We start from the raw sequence: 22,160 nt of genomic DNA, 5'->3' as shown, positions 1-22,160 counted from the left end.
TCTTCCCCCCCCCCTCCTCACATGACGTATTATGCTGATAAAAGAAATTGCGGGTTGTGAACTACATACCAAATTTCAAGTCTCTAGCTTGTACCGTTCCCGAGATATTGTTAAATTACACCGAAAACCGCCTTGATTGATTCCGTGACTGGCTGTTGCGGGGCCCACTCAGCCTCGTGAGGAAAATGAGTAGCTATGACATAGGTATAAATGCGCATAGCAACCAATGCCAGCATGGTAGGTTTACATTGGATTTTAGGATTATTGAAGATATTGGGAAAATCCTACAATGCTGCAGTGAGCACCAAAGTTGTGATATAATAACACAAAGAAACTGCATTTTTTTCTATGTTTTATATTAGGCGCTTGAGATAGTAATAGTAGGTATAGCGGGTTTAACGTCCCTTTTACAAATTGGGTATTCTTATGACGGAGGTTTTACCCACCATTCGGCAACAAGCTACCCGCCTCCTCAATTTTCTTACTAGCTTTTTGCTATTTAAATAGGGTCGGTGCGGCGTGCAATTAGGTAATATTATTACCTCTTATGACTTCCTATTACTAATGTCTGTATTATAGGTTCTCCTTATCCACATATACAAGTTAATGAGAAAGTATTGTTTTTTCATGGCGTTCAGCTGTTGACTGAAACACAAATGTTTTTTTGGGAAATACATATTTCTCCAGAGAATGGAAAGCAAAAGGCAGAAGCCATAACTCACGCTTGAATGGAACCGGGAAACGGAGGAGGAAGGGTGAAAACGAGCAAGAAGTGAGAAGTGCCGGAAAAGTTGTTTAATTATTTCTTGCTTACTCAAAAGAGTAATGTAATTTAGAAGAAGTGTACATATGTATGTAGGTACTTAGTTTCTAGCATTACGGCTACAAATTATTTCCTAGTGGAACTTGGGGTACCTACTCCAAAATTTATGTTACCTAAGCACCACTAATTACTAAATAGCTTCATTTATTCATTATGCAGGATTTATAGGTATCTACGCTTTTCCCGGAATGAAGTTCCACGACTATTCCAGAATATTTCCATGAGTTTTCCAGAAAATTGGGGGGCGGAGGTACTTAAAATTTTTTGACCGGGTGGCAAATTAAATGAATTTTCCAGGTTTTATTTAAATTTTCACGTTTTTCCATGACTTTTTGGCCAATTTTCAGATTCCATGACTCTTCCAGGTTTTCCAGTTTTTCCAGGTCGCGTATAAAACCCTGTTATGAATTTATGTTTTGTAAGTTATTTAAATGATGGTAAAAGTAAAACTACAAGAAATATTAGTCCACAAGGAAGCTTTGCAAAGGAAGGTATGAAAAATCGAAGCAAAAAATTTCAATTTCATTTCATATGCACTTTTTAATTTTCACTTTTTCCAACTAACAACTCCCAACTAAAAACCTGGTATTCACATGTAACATTTCCATCACATGATTACCGTCTTCATCCTTAGCCTGACAATTCATTTTCATTTTTCAAACATAGCAAAAGGTGCTCTCATTTATTTTTATATAATTACAATAAACAAGAATACAACACATTAGGTACAAACATAAGGTGGTGGTGGTGGTGTTGATGATGATATGATGTGATGTATTGTTTTAATGCTAAACTACCCACACTAAGGGACACTTGGTGTATCTCTTGTCTTGTGGGTTCAGCTAGGGTCTGGGGGCCTTCACAAAAACTCTTCTGGGAGTTTTACTTTTATCATATTTTAAACAAACTTGCCTTCACAAAAACTCTTGCTAGAGATACCGAGGGGGTAAGTTTTTTTAGAGCAAAAACTCATTTACATTTCAAAATAAAATAAACTGCTCAACTAGGTCTTCCCTGAGTATAATATGTTTAATTTAAACATATTAGTTACATAATCCGGTAGTTTAACCCTTCTTTAGAACAATTTACATGTACTTCTTGCATATCAACATAAAAAATCGCATATTAATTGGTTTTTTATACATGATAAAAAATCCTTACCCCCCAGACCCTAACTGAACCCAGGCATGTAAAACAGATCATAAAAAAGTGTCACAATAACCATAACTAACAAGAAATAATAAATAAAATCCCAAAACAACACCGATGAAAATTTGGGTGTCGAAAGGTCATAAATTTCGGAACCCAAATTTTAGTTTTTTATGGAACGCAAACGTTAAAATTCCAATAAATCTATCAGCGAAATTTTTTCAAATAATAAATAAAATCCCAAAACAACACCGATGAAAATTTGGGTGTCGAAAGGTCATAAATTTCGGAACCCAAATTTTAGTTTTTTTATGGAACGCAAACGTTAAAATTCCAATAAATCTTTCAGCGAAATTTTTTTCGGGTCATAAAAAATTTGACTTCCGAATGTTCGTCAGTTGAACTTGATATTGTTATTCTGATAGCTGAGCTTGTTGTAGAGATGTAGATTGTAGAACTTTAGAGGAGAGATGATAGAGCTTTGGGGAGGTTATAATTTAAAGGGAAGAGGGAGATTGACCTACAATGTACCCATTGTAGGTCAACATAGTCATTAGGGGAAAATCTATAAATGCCATCTAATGTTTTTCAGACAATATAGACCGCTGAAAAACGGCTATAAGATGGTTGATTGCGTAAAGTATAAGAAATCCACCTTAATTTTTTAGACCCTATTTAGGTATTTAGAGATTAATTTTCAAGCAACAAATTTTGGGTTAAAATAATCAGAGGAGGTGGTGGTGAGGTCATAAAAAACCCACTTCGTTGACATGATTTTGAGATAAGGGTTAGGTTTGATAATTTCTGTTAACCTTTTAGTGACTAACATGAAATGAAAATCTTAAAACGATACCTAGAGAAAAAAAAAGGCATGTTCTAAAAAAGGTATCATACACAATCCAAAAAATAATAGAAAGCAAAACTTCGAGCTTAGGGAGATCGAACCAAAAACCTTCTGGAAAGCGTTGTCCACTGAACAGTATTCAAAGTTTCCTAACAATGAACCACTCTCGGACGCTGTCGCGTCGGCCCTCCAGTATCCTACTTTTGAAACCCAACCCTGTCTCACACAATTTCATTGCAGCATGAGTCAGTAGATCATTACGTTAAGTCAGCATACATCTATTCCTCTAATTTCCCCTCCTCTGGCTCTACTCTTGATTCAGCATCTCTTCCCCTACAAGCTCCCATATACAACATATTACAAACTAAATTTTCCCCATCCGGTTTCTCTCTTGAGTCAGCATCCCTTCCCTTCCAGCCTCTCCTGTACTATATCCCCCTACCTCCCCTCCTTTGGCTTTTTTCTTGCTGCAGCATCTACTTCTACCCTTTGACTCACAGATCCCTCTCCTCCTTTACTATCTCTTTTGAGTCAGCAGCTAGCGTCTACTTCGCTCGTTCAACCCAGTATTACTTCCCCTCCTTTGCTTTTCCCACTGAATCAGCATCTCCTTACCCTCCCAGCCTTCTATCCTCCTCCCCTACTTCACTATCTCTCTTGACTCATCATCTACCCCCACCCCACTTTCCCCTCTTATATCATCTTCACAATAATCTCTCTCTGATTAGTTCTGTTCTGACTCATCGAGGAAATTTTTCCGAAATCCCCGCTTCAACTTTCTTCTCCCTAGTGGGAAGTAGGGAAGTTTACAATAATAATCTCATAACTTATTTCTCATTCAACTCCAAACTCGAAGGTATAAAGTTGTTTAGTTTAGACAGGTATGAGTGAACTGCCAGGAATTTGGGATGCTGTTGAAGTCCTTTTAGCCCGGCAACCCATGGCTAATATATTTATACATTCGGAATGACGTTCTTAGCCCCGCAATCTGAGTTGCGTCAACAAATGCCTTACACACTGAAAAGTAAATATCACTTGGGAAGGATGGAAAATATCCTTTCGGCAATCCTGAAATGAAATTAACTCTCGAAACTTAATTAAATGGGAAACCCCTACGTGTGGGCTGTGGGCGTACACCAAAATTGCCAAAATAATCTATCTTTCCAGAGATGACGTGACGTTAAGATAGTGTTCGTTAAATTTGTTTTCTCAATGGAATATATGAACGTGGAAAAATCTACTCTCTACTATGTCTCGTGGGCTATGGGCGTACACCAAAATTGCCAAAATAATCTATCTTTCCAGAGATGACGTGACGTCAAGATAGTGTTCGTTAAATTTGTTACTTTCTATTTTCTCGGTGGAATATAATTATATGAACGTGGAAAATTCTACTATGTGTTCATCTTGTCCTTCTCTCAAGTTGTATATATGAGAATTGAAATTAGTCTCAAGTTACTATAGGTGTAGAAGAGTAGTCACCCTCCCAATTAGTGCTCAACTGCTCAGTTAATGTGCTTCAAGTTACACCTCCTACTTCACAGGTCACGGGTTCGAGTTTCACAGCCGTCATGAAATTATACACCATGCGACCATGCTCATTAGGTATCCTTCCTGGTGTAATCAAAGGAGGGGGTGTTAAACCTTTGACTAATCCTACGCGGCTGAAGGGGTTAAAGTGGAGGTTCTTAATCTATGGTCCACAGATCGCAAGACAATTAAAAATGGTCTGCGATAATTCTCAAAATAAAGTTCAATTCTCATTGTTTTGTCTGTTGAGAGTTGCAGAAGTTATTCTTGAGGAAGAATCACTTTGCATGAGAGCTGACTACATAGGTGATGCTTATTAAACTAATTTCAATATGATTGTCAATAATATCTATCTAAACCCAAAATAGTATCAAGTGCTCCATAAATAATTGTGTTTGATATTAATAATCCGCCACTTTTAAAAGGTAATGGTAAGTCCAAACATAGTCGACCGGCCGTCGATCGCCGAGATAAATCTATGTTGTCGAGGCAGTGTGGACGTGTCAGTCGACATCGATCGATGGCTGATCGACTATGTGTGGACACACCTTTAAAAACCTCTGAAAACTGATAAGAAAATGTGCGGCTAAAAGGAAAATTATTTTCAACTAAAGGATTATAGGGAAATTGGAAAATGTCCCATTACTGGACAGTGACCCTGTTACATAGTATGTTTTGAAGTGGAAAAGACATTTAAGCTTTTGGATTCTTATCATGAAGTTTTAACATGACCCTTGCAGAGATGGTTTAAGGATTAACCGGACATTTGTATGCAGAGAACAGCTTTCTCTACAACCACTACATGTTTAGCTAGATATTCTCTTATTCGCTTGACGGGACTTTATCCTTACGTATATTCTGTTAGAAATTGTGGCGACAGAACATTATTAGTATGTAGAGCTCAGTAATGTGCTGATTAAGCGCGGTGAACTTCAGATCTGAAGGTTGGTGGTTCGAGCTTTCGAGTTCAAATACATATGTGTGAACGAATTTATAACGAAAATTTGTGGGTAAAAAAGTTGAATGTCCTTCTTTATATATGCGGTAGAGAAATCCTTCTTTATAACTTTATATGCGGTATTGGCTCCAAATAGTCGCAGTCCATTTTCACACTCTGTTTCAAGGAAAACAACAAGAACAAGAGGCTAACACTACATGAAATAGGTCGTTCGTACCGAGATTCGTGCATTAAAGCAACAAAAAAGGGGGAAAAGTACTAGCAAATCCTGCTAAAAAAAACCTCAATACAAACTGTAAGTCTCAACTCGGTTATATGTTACTCAGAAATCTCAACATAAACTGTAAAAGACTCAAAGCTGGGTTATACAAAAAATTATTTACACATGTTAAACGTTTCACCATCGCTATCGTTAGCCAATAGCCACACTCGAAATTTTCCCGCAGAGGAAAAACACACGGAGAAATTTATGACCTGAAAAATTGTTACAAGCTGGAAAAAAGTATGCTAATTTAGGTCGTGGTGGAACAGCGAACACTCATTGTAAATAATATGTTTTTAAACACAAAATGTACGTATGTACGAGTATATGTTTTTATACACAAAGAATACTTACATACGTATTAAATAAGTATATCATGTAGTTCCCGTGTACACATTCACATTATACGTATAAATTCTCTTTGGGAAATATTAAGGAGCGCGGTAGGCGCGGTAGCGCTCCGCCCCGCCAAGTCAAGAAAGTTTGACCGCGCTACTAGAGATATTATACGCGATACGTAATTATACAGAAAATACGGCGAGTTGTTGTGGGCTTTTGTTTTCTAGAATGCAGAAACGATAGTCGTGCAGTCGTTCTCGAACGCCATGTTTCTTAAACGGGGGAAAATTCGCCACATGCGCTGAAATTAGTGGAGATGCCAAAACTGCCATGATAGTTTGTCTCCTGAATTTTAAACAGAGAACTTGGCGCTTGGTATAATATTAGTGGAGACGCCAAAACTCTCATTGTGTACAAGTAGGTATGTATATTTTATCCCCGTGGAGAAGCCAGAACCCAGAACTCTCATAGAATTTTGTACGTCCAAAAACAAGAGAAAATTCGACACATCCCCTAATATTAGTAGAGACACCAAAACTCGAGCATTTTATCTCCAAAAACACATGAGGGAACTTGGCACATCCACTAAAATTATTAAAAACACCAGAGGTCTCATAAAATTTCTTTTCCAAAAACACAGGAGAATTTGACACATCCTCTGAAATTAGTGGAGATGCCAGAACTCCTTTAGAGCCCAATACTATTATTACAATTAGGTAATATTCCTCTTCTTCTTAGACCAATGTACAGCTAACACCTCTTCTTAGCTTGATTAAAAACAAATGCAACATTAACAATTTCATCATTTATGTGGCCCCTGTCCAAGCTATAAATATTATTAATGCACTATCTTTGTCGGAATAAATTAAAATTAATTTTACTTGAAATAGAGCGGAAACCGCAAGTGCCTTGTTGATGAACACATTGTTATATTCTTAAGAAACATGTGGATTTGAAAAGTTCATTCATCTGAGATTCTGAGAGGTTTATATCTGTACCGGTATTGAGTGAATCATTTCATTCATCAGCGATTGATTCCTTAGAAATCACAGATGTAATGCTGTTGACGCACTGATTATGGTCTATCATTAATCCAATAATTGAATCACGGATTGCCCATCAGCTGGGAGGAAGTTTTCCTTATCAGACCTACGAATTCGAGAACCAATCACCTAATTGGCACATGGAATGACTCACGTGCAAATTTTGTATGCCACTTGCTAAACGTCATCCAAGCGCGTTTTGGCAGATATGGCACGGACACCTTTCGGATTATGGTCCAAGCTGTGCGTGTTCCCTGTGTAGATGTTGCATAAAATGGTCCTTATCGGCTCTCTCAGATTTTGGGTACACTGTTATTCTTGATCTCGTATAAGAGCAAGCTTCCTTTTAGGACAAACTTGGGAAATTGGTAGAGTAGAGGATCCCTAAAACAACAAATTCCAGTGTTTTGTCAATACTTTTGAATTTTAGATCTGTTATCATCTGTTATGTACGATTATGGTGTGACGTTAAATATGGATAATTTCTGCGTGAATCAAGCTTGTGTTGATTCATCGGGGCCGTGTACATTTTGCTGTGAAGTCATAATGGTTACGCAGAATATTTGTTGTTTGTAACGAACAACTCAAATTAAAAGATTCATTGTCCATGATTAAAAGAACCTGTAAGGCAAAAATTGAACATTATTCAGACACAAACGGTTAATTTTTAAAGTTTTTGAAATTCAACTGTCTTTTCTATGATATTCAAATCTAACGCCTCATGTATGTAGGTAATCTACGGAGAATGTTTACACTGACGCTCTTATTATTTATTTTTCTTTTCTTTTGTCTCTGTGAGATATGAGACTGGATTGAATATAATTTGGCTCCCAATACTACTGTATGTAGGTAATCTACGGAGAATGTTTACACTGACGCTCTTATTATTTATTTTTCTTTTCTTTTGTCTCTGTGAGATATGAGACTGAATTGAACATAAATTGGCTCCGAATACTATCACAAGACATACGACCAATGTACAGCTAACACCTCTTCTTAGCTTGATTAAAAACAAATGCAACATTAACAATGTCATCATTTATGTGGCCCCTGTCCAAACTATAAATATTATTAATGCACTATCTTTGTCGGAATAAATTAAAATTTAATTTTACTTGAAGTAGAGCGGAAACCGCAAGTGCCTTGTTGATGAACACATTGTTATATTCTCAAGAAACATGTGGATTTGAAAAGTTCATTCATCTGAGATTCTGAGAGGTTTATCTGTACCGGTATTGAGTGAATCATTTCATTCATCAGTGATTGATTCCTTAGAAATCACAGATGTAAATGATGTAATGCTGTTGACGCACTGATTATCATCGCATTAATCCAATAATTGAATCACGGATTGCCCATCAGCTGGGAGGAAGTTTTCCTTATCAGACCTACGAATTCAAGAACCAATCACCTAATTGGCACATGGAATGACTCACGTGCAAATTTTGTATGCCACTTGCTAAACGTCATCCAAGCGCGTTTTGGCAGATATGGCACGGACACTGAGGACTGAGGCAGGATTTGGGTATCATTAAAATTATCAAAGCGGTCACTTTTAATGACACTACGTGATAGGAAAGGTTTCCTACTGTTCCTAATACACGTCCAAATTGACGCGCCTAGCCTGTAAAAGGAAACGGTCGAGACAGTCCCAAGTTTTGACGAAAACGTACGGATTTTGAAATCGGGTTTGTGAAGTTCGGACTTTTGAAAGATTAGAATCTAATAAATCAAATGATCTTGGAGTATTCCTTATTGCCATAAAACTTATGGCACACCTAATAATTATAATAATACCGGTGATATACTCGTACATATGTGCTATATTGAAATTGTACAGGCAATCCATGAGACCTTGGAGTGCGAAGTCCGTTAAGTTCGAAACAAGTTCTATCAAATGATCTTGGAGTATTCCTTATTGCCATAAAACTTATGGCACACCTAATAATTATAATAATACCGGTGATATACTCGTACATAATATATGTGCTATATTGAAATTGTACAGGCAATCCATGAGACCTTGGAGTGCGAAGTCCGCTAAGTTCGAAACAAGTTCTAGGTCATAGCGACGTGTTACCTCATCGCGTTGCTTGTATCCGGTTTAAAGTGTGACTTCTTCTAGTGTGTGACGCATCTGAAGAGATTGTCCTAGTGCTGTGATTATGATTATGGTGTGACGTTAAATATGGATAATTTCTGTGTGAATCAAGCTTGTGTTGATTCATCGGGGCCGTGTACATTTTGCTGTGAAGTCATACTTAATGGTTACGCAGAATATTTGCAACAAGTTCTAGGTCATAGCGACGTGTTACCTCATCGCGGTACTTGTATCCGGTTTAAAGTGTGACTTCTTCCAACAAGTTCTAGGTCATAGCGACGTGTTACCTCATCGCGGTGCTTGTATCCGGTTTAAAGTGTGACTTCTTCCAGTGTGTGACGCATCATCTGAAGAGATTGTCCTAGTGCTGTGATTATGATTATGGTGTGACGTTAAATATGGATAATTTCTGCGTGAATCAAGCTTGTGTTGATTCATCGGGGCCGTGTACATTTTGCTGTGAAGTCCTAATGGTTACGCAGAATATTTGGTGTTTGTAACGAACAACTCAAATTAAAATATTCATTGTCCATGATTAAAAGAACTTGTAAGGCAAAAATTAAACATTATTCAGACACAAACGGTTAATTTTCAAAGTTTTTGAAATTCAACTGTTTTTCCTATGATATTCAAATCTAACGCCTCCTGATAACAAACCCCTTTCCTTTCAAGATTGAAGGATTCAGTTTAAAATCCTTTCTTAATCTTGAAAACTTGTTTTTCTTCATTGGACCATCCCAGTAGCGGCTTTTATCGTTCCGTCAAGATTGAAGGATTCAGTTTAAAATCCTTTCTTAATCTTGAAAACTTGTTTTTCTTCATTGGACCATCCCAGTAGCGGCTTTTATCTTTATCTGCTGCCTTCTCTTGAATATTATTCCGTATTCTTTCTACTCCTAATACCAGGATCATGTTGGTCTTAGAATAATGCTCTTTCCATGATGGATAGCGAAATTGTCTGAAAATATTAACCTCAACGGCAAAATCATTAATTTCCAGATAGCCTCTTCAAATGTACGAGTATTCATTTCAAAAGTTATTGTAATAATGGGACTACAATGACCATAAGTACTTACTAATTACATTACTTAACATATTCTATCTAAAATCAAGCCGCATAATAAGTGCCTCAGACTGACGCCCATGGACACCAATCCAAAGGCTTTGATTTCTAGCAGTGGTCAAATTTTTGATGTGTAGTGGAGGCGACACAGTTAAAGTGGGACCTAATACCCCAATGGACTAATAGGTTATGGGGCTATTTTACCTTTCGCATGTCCTCATAACTGCCCAACTTGCAAATTCTCCACTGTTCTTCTACAGACAGTATCGTCAATAATGTCCGCAAAACACATGAACAATATGAACATCATCCTAATTTTACCAGCATCGTGACAGCGAGCAATTAAACAGAAGAGAGAGACCCACCAGCTGCCATGTCGTTAGTTGCTCCCTTATCTAGTGAATTTTCTACCCCTCTTGATTTGACGAGGTTTTCTTCCTCACGAGCTCACGTGTGATATCAAACTTTGTATGGGGTTTGTATCCGCCTTGTGTATACAGGGTGGTTGTTAGTGTTTCCATGTCATGTCGTTAGTTGCTCCCTTATCTAGTGAATTTTCTACCCCTCTTGATTTGACGAGGTTTTCTTCCTCACGAGCTCACGTGTGATATGAAACTTTGTATGGGGTTTGTATCCGCCTTGTGTATACAGGGTGGTTGTTGGTGTTTCCATGTCTTGAAAAAATTAACAAGCCGTCTAACATAGTCGTGCCTTTTTGTGTTTTATCTAGTGAATTTTCTACCCCTCTTGATTTGACGAGGTTTTCTTCCTCACGAGCTCACGTGTGATATCAAACTTTGTATGGGGTTTCTATCCGCCTTGTGTATACAGGGTGGTTGTTAGTGTTTCCATGACTTGAAAAAATTAACAAGCCGTCTAACATAGTCGTGCCTTTTTGTGTTCCTTTTTCCCGGAAAAATCTGTAGTTCCTCAGCTTTTCTTCCCTCAGATACACCCTGACCTTTTGGCCTGCACCTTTCTTTCTTGATTGGTGGACAGTTTCCATGCCGATTTTTGAAGAGAAACATGATGATTCACCCTGTTGTTTGCCCTCATCCTTTAATGTTGAATATTATGCAGATTTTATGTCCCACTCACCTGAATCTCAGTGTGTTTGATAGAAAAAGTTGCATCCCTTTATTACACAATGTATAAGGTTCATTCATTAAGGTATTGATTTCATCCCAATATTGACACGTTCATGAGTCTACTTTTACTGAAGGAAAAGTTTGCCTGTGAAACTGAGGGAAAGAGGAACAAGCAAGTTTTGAGTTCAAATACTGGTGACATTGAACTGAATACAGTTAACTTTATTGTTTCTGCTCTTGGACACAGATGTCATCCAGTCTGTCTGGGAGTGTAGGTTGTGCAGCAAAAAAGACCAAACTTGCATATTTTAATTGTCAACTTGGTCACTTTTTATTGTTTTGGATCCACAATAAGCTGGGTAGCCTGATATTTGAGGGGTTGAAAGTTTGTTGTGGACGGCTTAAGTGATGACAAACAATTGGACACAAACATTGAGTGATCTGTTCAATTAATTAAAAGTTTCAATTAATTAAAAGTTCACTGCCATCTTTCATTTAAACTTTAATGTTTATGCCCAAAATAATATTACACGTGGTCTATTTTGCAGTCTTCCAAACCTTAGCATGTTTAAAATTTGTGAATTCTAAGACTAATGATAATGAGCATTTTTTTTTATATGTTAACGTATGATAGTTCTGTCAGACTGACTAAAGTCAATATATCATATGTTGCCAAAGTAAATTGCCCACCCAGACCTAGGTCAATATTAAATTGAGTGTGCGGTGTTAAATGCGGAGGTGTGTGTAGTGGCGTGACTCGGGATTTCATATCAGGATTCTTTGAGGCTTTTCCTTCCATTCTGTTCTAATCTTCTAATGCATCTTTTAATTGGCTTGTGTTTTCTCTTTTCATATCTCATAGTATCCATGATTTGTTTGTCAGTGGCGTGACTCGGGATTTCATATCAGGATTCTTTGAGGCTTTTCCTTCCATTCTGTTCTAATCTTCTAATGCATCTTTTAATTGCCATGTGTTTTCTCTTTTCATATCTCATAGTATCCATGATTTGTTTTTCTGGAAATCCTATTTGGTATGACGAAACTGGATTGTCCATCAAGTTTGGTGATCCTTGATGGCTAAAGGTCAAAAGGTCCAGATGATGAAAATAGGTAGATCTTGTCATTGTTTAGTAATTTCTTCCTCGGTCCTTACCATTGTCTTCCACACGAAAGCTCCTGACTCCTGACTTGGGGCCCCTTGAGTTGACTTGAATGTAATCTAATACTCGTTTTATTTCACGTAGCGAAGATAACTCGTTCCTATATATCTTCTACAAACTCATCTATACTGTATTTGCAAAGTTTCTTGACCTACGACAACGTACTTATATTAAATTTTATTTCGCGCATAGCTTTTTTTTTCTTATATTTTTTGCAATTCCTCCGTCCTCTTTCTATCTTCCTACAAACTCATCTATACTGTATTTGCAAAGTTTCTTGACCTACGACAACGTACTTATATTAAATTTTATTTCGCGCATAGCTTTTTTTTCTTATATTTTTTGCAATTCCTTCGTCCTCTTTCTATCTTCCTTTTACTTATGCCTTATACCTATCTCATTTTATGGCATATTTGTTTGTTTCTCCTGAAATTTTAATTAAAATCAAGCGAATTACATGCAAAATAACTCACATAGCTATCTTTGACTCGTCGAGACGTACATAGATGGAAAAAGTAACAAAGACACTCGAGTAAATATTTTACATAACTTATGCAATGCTTTTTTTATTTGCTTTGAAAAATTGTTTGTTTACTTGGAGCGAACATTGACCTATCATGCAACATGCAACGGTGTATTCACATTTCAGTACGATGTGATGTGAGTTATCAAAACAGAAACATCGCTTGCTGATGATGCCCATCAAAACGACATCCTGTGTTTTTTATGCTTGTCTCCTGTATTGCTTACCGGTTCATTCAAGTGAAGGCGTCTTATATCACGCACTGTTATCGTTTCTCTGAGGGAAGTCACTTGCGGTGTATGTACATAAGTTTAATGTTGAATATTATGCAGATTTTATGTCCCACTCACCTGAATCTCAGTGTGTTTGATAGAAAAAGTTGCATCCCTTTATTACACATTGTATAAGGTTTATTCATTAAGGTATTGATTTCATCCCAATATTGACATGTTCATGAGTCTACTTTTACTGAAGGAAAAGTTTGCCTGTGAAACTGAGGGGGACCTATCATGCAACATGCAACGGTGTATTCACATTTCAGTACGATGTGATGTGAGTTATCAAAACAGAAACATCGCTTGCTGATGATACCCATCAAAACGACATCCTGTGTTTTTTATGCTTGTCTCCTGTAATGCTTACCGGTTCATTCAAGTGAAGGCGTCTTATATCACGCACTGTTATCGTTTCTCTGAGGGAAGTCACTTGCGGTGTATGGACATAAGGATATGCAAAGAAAGTCCAAATCCTCTTGGACTATCCAACTTGAAATGTCCTTGTATTATGTTTACATCTGTCATAATTAAAAATCTAAACAGTTTATAAAACCAATTACCGAAGTATGACACAACTTGAACTTGGTGATTGAGTAAATTATAGCATTTCCAAGTTACTGTTATCGTTTCTCTGAGGGAAGTCACTTGCGGTGTATGGACATAAGGATATGCAAAGAAAGTCCAAATCGTCTTGGAACTCTTGTATGTCTTGGAACTCTTGTCGTCTTGGAACTCTTGCGGTGTATGGACAATGGACATAAGGTTTCCAAGTTTACAACATTCACCATAAACTTATGAAAGTTACTTACCTATGAGGTTATGACCTTCAAATGGAAAAATAAAGCTGAAGAGTGAAAACTGAAAATCATACGTAGGGATATTTCTACAAGATCACCATTAAATTGTAGCAAAATATTCAATCCAACATCAACAGTAGATTATACAGAGCTCTCTTCCCTACATTTCCTACACACCCTCTCTAATGATCTAAAATAGAGAGACCCAAAATCCTAAGCCTGTAAATTGTAAAAGGAAACGGTCGAGACAGTCCCAAGTTTTGACGAAAACGTACGGATTTTGAAATCGGGTTTGTGAAGTTCGGACTTTTGAAAGATTAGAATCTAATAAATCAAATGATCTTGGAGTATTCCTTATTGCCATAAAACTTATGGCACACCTAATAATTATAATTATACCGGTGATATACTCGTACTCATACGCCTCCTGATAACAAACCCCTTTCCTTTCAAGATTGAAGGATTCAGTTTAAAATCCTTTCTTAATCTTGAAAACTTGTTTTTCTTCTTTGGACCATCCCAGTAGCGGCTTTTATCTTCGTCTGCTACCTTCTCCTGAATATTATTCCACACAATGTTGTTCTCTGCTTCTACCATAGTCTCGGTATCAATGTCCTCTACTCTTTCTCTATACTCCATAGGTCCTCTCTTTACCTTCGTGCTACTTCTATGCTTCTCTCTTCTTTCGTTGTTGTTTAGTTGGGGATTGAGCGTTGTCGTGCGCGTTTGTGTTCATATTTTTTATTTCGCTCATTTTGTACTTAATGTTATTGTGAAAAATTTCGTCTTCATTTTACTTAATTTTCATTAACCTAAGCTCATTTTATTTCGCTCATTTTGTACTTAATGTTATTGTGAAAAATTTCGTCTTCATTTTACTTAATTTTCATTAACCTAAGCTCATTTTTTTCTACTATTACCTTGTCTAAGATATATCTATTTAAATTGTTTGTAGTATTCCTCTTGTTTTTGAAAGTATGCAATCCGAATAGATCTATACTTATTGTGTTCTTTTTACCACTGCCACCAATTTTGATATTTTTAGTATATTTCAATATATTATCTTAATTATTTATCTCAATTATTTTTTAGTTACTTATATATGTAGTCATTTTTAACATCCGTGTTTTGTGTGTGTCTGTTCCGAATTTTGGATATCTCTTACAAATTTTTGGATTAATGCGGCTCATTTTGGTGATCTGACCAAAATGTTTATGGATTACTTCTAGGTAAGGTAAGGTATCCCAATGATTATCAGTATTTAATTATTATTTGTTTTAGTATTTTCCATTTTATATGGATTGAACCGATTTTTGCGTTGTCCTTTGAAAAAGACAGAGGATCAGTTCTAAGTACCTACTTGTAAGTGCTGATGAATGATTGTATGAAATTTGGGATCCTATTCATTGTTCCTATTGTTATTTGTTTATCTTTATGAAAACGGCAATTCTGGATCAGTTCTAAGTACCTACTTGTAAGTGCTGATGAATGATTGTATGAAATTTGGGATCCTATTCATTGTTCCTATTGTTATTTGTTCATCTTTATGAAAACGGCAATTCCTTTCCTCTAGGACCTAGGATAAGCCTCTTACGAGTCATATCGCACTTAATAAAGGAAATGGAATGACCTTCAAGCACCTCGACATACACACGGGACACATTATAATTATGTTCATGTTGTCATAAACGCAGAGCTTTTACGAGTATTGCATGCTCAAGTTCTCGGAGACTCTTACGAGTCATATCGCACTTAATAAAGGAAATGGAATGACCTTCAAGCACCTCGACATACACACGGGACACATTATAATTATGTTTATGTTGTCATAAACGCAGAGCTTTTACGAGTATTGCATGCTCAAGTTCTCGGAGACTACCTTCTCCTGTCTTGTTATGCAAATGCAGTACAAATAGTCATGGGACTTGGATCTCGAACCCATACACACGGGACACATTATAATTATGTTTATGTTGTCATAAACGCAGAGCTTTTACGAGTATTGCATGCTCAAGTTCTCGGAGACTGCCTTCTCCTGTCTTGTTATGCAAATGCAGTACAAATAGTCATGGGACTTGGATCTCTAACTTGTTGCCATTCCGTCAATTGTCCCATTGTTTTCTTTCACGTCGTAAATTCTGTTCTTTTCGTTATTCTTGATCTCGTATAAGAGCAAGCTTCCTTTTAGGACAAACTTGGGAAATTGGTAGAGTAGAGGATCCCTAAAACAACAAATTTCCAGTGTTTTGTCAATACTTTTGAATTTTAGATCTGTTATGTATGTAGGTAATCTACGGAGAATGTTTACACTGACGCTCTTATTATTTATTTTTCTTTTGTCTCTGTGAGATATGAGACTGGATTGAATATAATTTGGCTCCGAATACTATCACAAGTAAGACATACGATGGGACCAATATACAGCTAACACCTCTTCTTAGCTTGATTAAAAACAAATGCAACATTAACAATTTCATCATTTATGTGGCCCCTGTCCAAACTATATACAGCTAACACCTCTTCTTAGCTTGATTAAAAACAAATGCAACATTAACAATTTCATCATTTATGTGGCCCCTGTCCAAACTATAAATATTATTAATGCACTATCTTTGTCGGAATAAATTAAAATTAATTTTACTTGAAGTAGAGCGGAAACCGCAAGTGCCTTGTTGATGAACACATTGTTATGAATATGAATATATTTTATTGTGGGTTAATATACAACAATGTATGTTCACAACGTCAAACTTGAGGATATAACTTTGTTATATCCTCAAGAAACATGTGGATTTGAAAAGTTCATTCATCTGAGATTCTGAGAGGTTTATATCTGTACCGGTATTGAGTGAATCATTTCATTCATCAGCGATTGATTCCTTAGAAATCACAGATGTAACGCTGTTGACGCACTGATTATAATCTATCATTAATCCAATAATTGAATCACGGATTGCCCATCAGCTGGGAGGAAGTTTTCCTTATCAGACCTACGAATTCGAGAACCAATCACCTAATTGGCACATGGAATAACTCACGTGCAAATTTTGTATGCCACTTGCTAAACGTCATCCAAGCGCGTTTTGGCAGATATGGCACGGACACCACTGAGGCAGGATTTGGGTATCATTAAAATTATCAAAGCGGTCACTTTTAATGACACTACGTGATAGGAAAGGTTTCCTACTGTTCCTAATACACGTCGAAATTGACGCGCCTAGCCTGTAAATTGAGATTCTGAGAGGTTTATATCTGTACCGGTATTGAGTGAATCATTTCATTCATCAGCGATTGATTCCTTAGAAATCACAGATGTAACGCTGTTGACGCACTGATTATAATCTATCATTAATCCAATAATTGAATCACGGATTGCCCATCAGCTGGGAGGAAGTTTTCCTTATCAGACCTACGAATTCGCTAGAGCTATTTGATCCCTCCATTCAAGAGTCCATCTCACATTCAGGGATTAAAGACCGATCTAGAGCAAAATGGGCCTCGAGTACTGATCAGTTTGGAATACCCTCTCATCGGGTCTGCTGATGGGTTTACAACCCGAGAAACGCATCATTGTGACAACAATAAGGTTCACAATTATTTACAACCTTCATGTTACCATGTTTTGTTTCTGTTAGAAGTCCTATAATGACAATAAATGACCGGGACGTTTCTATTACAATATACATACAACGCACAAGCTACAACAACGACTCTGAACTCTTGCAGGGAATTTGGTGTTAAGGGAGGAATGTTAGAAGAAGAGGCACTCTTGAAACGTCTTCTATGTAACTTTAAGCTGCCTTAAATTTTCGATGACTATCTCTAATCTTTATCCATTTGCATTTGATCAAGATGGCGGAATCTAGGGTAAGAGAGAAGTCTGTCAAAAGGGGCATTTACAGTCATTCTGTGAGGTTGTATGTAGAGACACAATCTATCCCTGAAAACTTTGTCACTAAACAAAACTTGAAGCCTTGTAGGTCAGGAAAGAAATGCAAAAGTTAACAAGAAGTTTAGTATATGAATATGAAACTTTACTGCTACTGGAGTGGGAAAATCTACGTATGTTAACACTTGGGAAAGAAGTGTGTTTTCCAACTCAAATTAAAATATTCATTGTCCATGATTAAAAGAACTTGTAAGGCAAAAATTAAACATTATTCAGACACAAACGGTTAATTTTCAAAGTTTTTGAAATTCAACTGTTTTTCCTATGATATTCAAATCTAACGCCTCCTGATAACAAACCCCTTTCCTTTCAAGATTGAAGGATTCAGTTTAAAATCCTTTCTTAATCTTGAAAACTTGTTTTTCTTCATTGGACCATCCCAGTAGCGGCTTTTATCGTTCCGTATTCTTTCTACTCCTAATACCAGGATCATGTTGGTCTTAGAATAATGTTCTTTCCATGATGGATAGCGAAATTGTCTGAAAATATTAATCTCAACGGCAAAATCATTAATTTCCAGATAGCCTCTTCAAATGTACGAGTATTCATTTCAAAAGTTATTGTAATAATGGGACTACAATGACCATAAGTACTTACTAATTACATTACTTAACATATTCTATCTAAAATCAAGCCGCATAATAAGTGCCTCAGACTGACGCCCATGGACACCAATCCAAAGGCTTTGATTTCTAGCAGTGGTCAAATTTTTGATGTGTAGTGGAGGCGACACAGTTAAAGTGGGACCTAATACCCCAATGGACTAATAGGTTATGGGGCTATTTTACCTTTCGCATGTCCTCATAACTGCCCAACTTGCAAATTCTCCACTGTTCTTCTACAGACAGTATCGTCAATAATGTCCGCAAAACACATGAACAATATGAACATCATCCTAATTTTACCAGCATCGTGACAGCGAGCAATTAAACAGAAGAGAGAGACCCACCAGCTGCCATGTCGTTAGTTGCTCCCTTATCTAGTGAATTTTCTACCCCTCTTGATTTGACGAGGTTTTCTTCCTCACGAGCTCACGTGTGATATGAAACTTTGTATGGGGTTTGTATCCGCCTTGTGTATACAGGGTGGTTGTTGGTGTTTCCATGTCTTGAAAAAATTAACAAGCCGTCTAACATAGTCGTGCCTTTTTGTGTTCTTTTTCCCGGAAAAATCTGTAGTTCCTCAGCTTTTCTTCCCTCAGATACACCCTGACCTTTTGGCCTGCACCTTTCTTTCTTGATTGGTGGACAGTTTCCATGCCGATTTTTGAAGAGAAACATGATGATTCACCCTGTTGTTTGCCCTCATCCTTTAATGTTGAATATTATGCAGATTTTATGTCCCACTCACCTGAATCTCAGTGTGTTTGATAGAAAAAGTTGCATCCCTTTATTACACAATGTTTAAGGTTCATTCATTAAGGTATTGATTTCATCCCAATATTGACACGTTCATGAGTCTACTTTTACTGAAGGAAAAGTTCGCCTGTGAAACTGAGGGGAAGAGGAAGGAACAAGCAAGTTTTGAGTTCAAATACTGGTGACATTGAACTGAATACTGTTAACTTTATTGTTTCTGCTCTTGGACTATCCAACTTGAAATGTCCTTGTATTATGTTTACATCTGTCATAATTAAAAATCTAAACAGTTTATAAAACCAATTACCGAAGTATGACACAACTTGAACTTGGTGATTGAGTAAATTATAGCATTTCCAAGTTTACAACATTCACCATAAACTTATGAAAGTTACTTACCTATGAGGTTATGACCTTCAAATGGAAAAATAAAGCTGAAGATTATACAGAGCTCTCTTCCCTACATTTCCTACACACCCTCTCCGATGATCTAAAATAGAGAGACCCAAAATCCTAATCTTCTGAAACCAACGTGGATACAAAATCCGGTGTACGAGTATGTGGAACAGATGTAGACCCAAAGAAGCAGATAGCTATCTCCTTGTAACATCTGCATCAGATTTCTATACGTTGAACGAAAGAACGTTCGCTTCTCCCACGATACTGCACGTAGCACCTGATGGAACGTTACATCATAAAAATCCTAATCTTCTGAAACCAACGTGGATACAAAATCCGGTGTATGTGGAACAGATGTAGACCCAAAGAAAAAAATCCTAATCTTCTGAAACCAACGTGGATACAAAATCCGGTGTATGTGGAACAGATGTAGACCCAAAGAAACAGATAGCTATCTCCCTGTAACATCTGCATCAGATTTCTATGCGTTGAACAAAAGAACGTTCGCTTCTCCCACGATACTGCACGTAGCACCTGATGGAACGTTACATCATAGCCTCGATGTACTAGGAGTTTTATATCTGGTGTAATGGAGAAGATGGTTAGTTGTTTCAATTTGAAAGTCCATGTAGATATTGTAATAATGGTCTCATCTTAATGCTGGTAATACTGTTTCAAATTCGGAGATTGAAAGTTGTTCCAACTTGGACTTTGAAGATTTCATTTACATAAGTTGCGAAAGTTATTTACATGAAATGAGCATGCTAATCAACACTTTTGTAATGTATCACTGAAAAGGATCTAAAAAGTGAAAAGTACCTACCTACCCACCTACAATATGAATTTTAAATTGTAGGTGTGTGGTACTTTTCATCGTTGTTAGCGTGGTACTGCCGTGCTTTAGGAAAAGGTGCATTTGGCGTCTCCACCAACATTCACAATGTTGTTCTCTGCTTCTACCATAGTCTCGGTATCAATGTCCTCTACTCTTTCTCTATACTCCATAGGTCCTCTCTTTACCTTCAGTGCTACTTCTATGCTTCTCTCTTCTTTCGTTGTTGTTTAGTTGGGGATTGAGCGTTGCTTCAGTGCTACTTCTATGCTTCTCTCTTCTTTCGTTGTTGTTTAGTTGGGGATTGAGCGTTGCCGTGCGCGTTTGTGTTCATAGACTTTGAATATTTCATTTACATAAGTTGCGAAAGTTATTTACATGAAATGAGCATACTAATCAACACTTTTGTAATGTATCACTGAAAAGGATCTAAAAAGTGAAAAGGTCTTTTAAAGTACCCACCTACAATATGAATTTTAAATTGTAGGTTTGTGGTACTTTTCTTCGTTGTGAGCGTGGTACTCCCGTGCATTAGGAAAAGGTGGATTTGGCGTCTCCACCAACAATTGATTTGAAATAGTATGGGCACATTCATTCCAATTAATATTAATCTTCTTCTTGTATTACTTTGTGGTTTTGTGAACCTTATGTTACTCACGAATACGATCTGAAACTCTTTTCCAATGTGCCCAGAGGCTCGCGAAACGTCAACAATTATCCACTCAAGAGTATTAAAAATTGCAATAGTAAATAGTATCCACTCGAGAGTATTGAAAATTGCAATACTGTACAACAGTTTTATATCTGGTGTAATGGAGAAGATGGTTAGTTGTTTCAATTTGAAAGTCCATGTAGATATTGTAATAATGGTCTCATCTTAATGATGGTAATACTGTTTCAAATTCGGAGATTGAAAGTTGTTCCAACTTGGACTTTGAATATTTCATTTACATAAGTTGCGAAAGTTATTTACATGAAATGAGCATACTAATCAACACTTTTGTAATGTATCACTGAAAAGGATCTAAAAAGTGAAAAGGTCTTTTAAAGTACCCACCTACAATATGAATTTTAAATTGTAGGTTTGTGGTACTTTTCTTCGTTGTGAGCGTGGTACTCCCGTGCTTTAGGAAAAGTGGATTTGGCGTCTCCACCAACAATTGATTTGAAGTAGGATGGGCACATTCATTCCAATTAATATCGATCTTCCTCTTGTATTACTTTGTGGTTTTGTGAACCTTATGTTACTCACGAATACGATCTGAAACTATCTTTTCCAATGTGCCCAGAGGCTCACGAAACGTCAGCAATTATCCACTCAAGAGTATTAAAAATTGCAATAGTAAATAGTATCCACTCAAGAGTAGTGAAAATTGCAATACCGAAACGTCAGCAATTATCCACTCAAGAGTATTAAAAATTGCAATAGTAAATAGTATCCACTCAAGAGTAGTGAAAATTGCAATACTGTTTCACACATATTTAAGGTGATACAACTATATCCAGTTATTTTTGCGCCTAACAATACTGACTTGGAAATTTTTTTTTTCAGTGTGTACAACATACATGATTGTGATTTACTACGAGTACCTATTCAATGACAAACATAATATTATCATAATAAAAAATAATACTGCATTCCTTATCAGTATTGATTAGCGGGTACT

This window comes from Diaphorina citri, unplaced genomic scaffold (genome assembly GCF_000475195.1).
Source record: "Diaphorina citri unplaced genomic scaffold, Diaci psyllid genome assembly version 1.1 scaffold1068, whole genome shotgun sequence".
Classification (NCBI taxonomy): domain Eukaryota; kingdom Metazoa; phylum Arthropoda; class Insecta; order Hemiptera; family Psyllidae; genus Diaphorina; species Diaphorina citri.
The sequence above is the reverse complement of the archived record's forward strand: the minus strand, read 5'-3'. Positions refer to the sequence as shown.